This window comes from Chiloscyllium plagiosum, chromosome 48 (assembly GCF_004010195.1).
Source record: "Chiloscyllium plagiosum isolate BGI_BamShark_2017 chromosome 48, ASM401019v2, whole genome shotgun sequence".
In the NCBI taxonomy this organism is placed as follows: domain Eukaryota; kingdom Metazoa; phylum Chordata; class Chondrichthyes; order Orectolobiformes; family Hemiscylliidae; genus Chiloscyllium; species Chiloscyllium plagiosum.
In genome coordinates, this window is record NC_057757.1 from 9,869,941 (window position 1) to 9,872,779 (window position 2,839).

Consider the following 2,839-nt stretch of genomic DNA (forward strand, 5'->3'; position numbering starts at 1 on the left):
GTTTCCTCCGGGTGCTCCGGTTTCCTCCCACAGTCCAAAGATGTGCAGGTCAGGTGAATTGGCCATGCTAAATTGCCCGGAGTGTTAGGTAAGGGGTAAATGTAGGGGTATGGGTGGGTTGCGCTTTGGCGGGTCGGTGTGGACTTGTTGGGCCGAAGGGCCTGTTTCCACACTGTAATGTAATCTAAATCTAATCACACAGTCACCCGAGGCTGGAATCAAACCTGGGACCCTGGTGCTGTGAGGCAGCAGTGCTAACCACTGAGCCACCGTGCCACCCAGTTCTTTTTTTGAAAGATCAGGCAGCATCCGGGGAGCAAGTGGGTCATTGTATCGAGAAACTATTCGATAGCAGGGAGGATTTTCACTGAATACTAGAAAATCTCAGTGAGTGGGTAAAGACTGAAGTGATCAAAGATAAAAGGATACAAAAGATTCGCAGTGCACACAATCCTGAATTACTGGAAATGGAGCCAAACTACTGTGAATAAGAATTTGCTGTACTTTATTAACACGGTCCAAAGTACCCCATTCCCACACTAACTAACAGGGTCTGATGGCTTTAGGGGATGGTCCACCTCTATGCATCAGTTCACCAAGCCTGCCCAGCACTGTGAAATTACATTTCTCAATTAACTGCATGAAATAACCTCTTTCTGCCCTCAATCAGGCTTTATTATTGATTCATCAATTAGAATTCACTGCTGCACTGAGCCACCCATCACATGTGTTTATATGTGACAGGTCTCTGAGCAGAGACTGGGGGCCACAAACACTGCTTCATTTAACACAACACATACAGCCTCCACCAATCACTTGGGTGGTCTGTACCAATGACACCATTTACTGATCTTTAATTTCAAATCCCTCAAAACCTTCATTAAACCAAATTCAACCAATCACAGTTTTGAAAGTTTCAATAGATCTCTCCTCAGTACAGTTTCGTTATCCGAACATCAATATCTGAATTTTGGATTATTTGAACGAGTTGTCAAGGTCCCATAAATGCTTCCTTTGTTTACGATCAGATCAGTTATCCGAACAATCAGTTATCTGAACAAAATACTCCCCACCATTCTTGTTCAGATAACCGAGGTTGTTCTGTATACACAACACGTTGGAGGAGGGGCCTACAGTGACAGCAGATTAGAAATTAGAACACCATGTGATAGATTTAAGTCAGATGTCAGAGGCAAGTTCTTTACGCAGAGAGTGGTAAGGGCATGGAATGCTCCACCTGCTAAGGTAGTCAAGTCAGCCATATTAGGGAGATTTAAACAATCCTTAGATAAGCACATGGATGATGTTGGGATAATGTAGGGGGACGAGCTGAGAATAGTTCACAGGTCGGCACAGCATCGAGGGCCGAAGGGTCTGTTCTGCGCTATATTGTTCTATGTTCTATGTCATGGGAATTGTATCACACACACTGTACGCACACACACAGCAATCACACTGTACCCACACTCAGACTGCATGTGCACACAGTTATCACACTGAACTCACACCCACACTGTATGCGCACGCAGTAAACACACTGTACTCACACTCACGCTGCGTGCGCACATAGTAATCACATTGTACTCACACATTGTAATCAACCTACTCACACATAGCAGTCACACTGTTTGCACATTAGCACATTTTTGCATGCATTTGGAAAAGCATGTCCTAATTAGGGACAGGCAGCGTGGCTTTGTGCAGGGCAGGTCATATCTTACTAACTTGATTGACTTTTTCAAGGAGGTGATGAACGTGATCAATGAGGGTGGAGCAGTGGATGTTGTCTACATGGATTTTAGTCAGGCTTTCGACAGGTGATGGTAGGCTCATCCAGAAGATTAAGATGCACGATATCCATGGTGACCTGGTCATGTGAATTCAGAATTGGCTTGCCCATAGAAGACAGAGGGTAGTGGTAGAGGTTGTTTTTCAGGCTGGAGGTCCCTGATGAGTGATATTCTGCAGAAATCCTTACTGGGACCTCTGCTGTTTGTTACATAAAGATTTGGATGGGTGGGTTAGTAAATTTGTAGACAATACAAAGATCGGTGGAGTTGTAGATAGTGTTGAAAGTTGTCAAAGGATATAGCGGGAAATAGATCCGTTGTATATATAGGAGAAGAACTGGCAAATGGAGTTTAACACATGTAAGTGTGAGGTGCTGCATTTTGAAAGATTAAATGTTAAGGAAAAGTATACAGTTAATGGCAGGATTCTGAACAGCATCAATGTACAGAGGAATCTTGGGATCTCTGTCCATTGCTCCATGAAAGTGGTCATGCATGTAGATAGATGGTAAAACATTTATATGGCATACTTTATTGGTTGGTGAATTGAGTACATGAGTTAGGATGTCATGTTGAAGCTTTATAAGACTTTGGTTAGGCCACATGTAAAGTATAGTATTTAATTCTGATTGCCGTGTTACAGGAAGGCTGTGGATGCTTAAGAGAGGGTGCAGATGATGTTTACCAAGACACTGCCTGGGTTAGAGAGTATGAGCTATAAGGAGAGGCAAGAAAAACTCAACTTGTTTTCTCTAGAGTGGCAGAGGCTGAGGGAAAACTTGATAGAAGTGTGTAAAACTTGGAGATGCATAGATAGAGTTGACAGTCAGAACCATACAGAACCTCATCACCTCAGGAGATCTCCCACCCACAACTTCCAACCTCATAGTCCGGGAACCCCACACTGCCCGGTTCTACCTCCTTCCCAAGATCCATAAGCCTGACCACCCTGGCCGACCCCATTGTCTCAGCATGCTCCTGCCCCACTGAACTCATTTCTACCTACCTCGACACAGTCCTATCCCCCCAGTCCAGGAACTCCCCACATA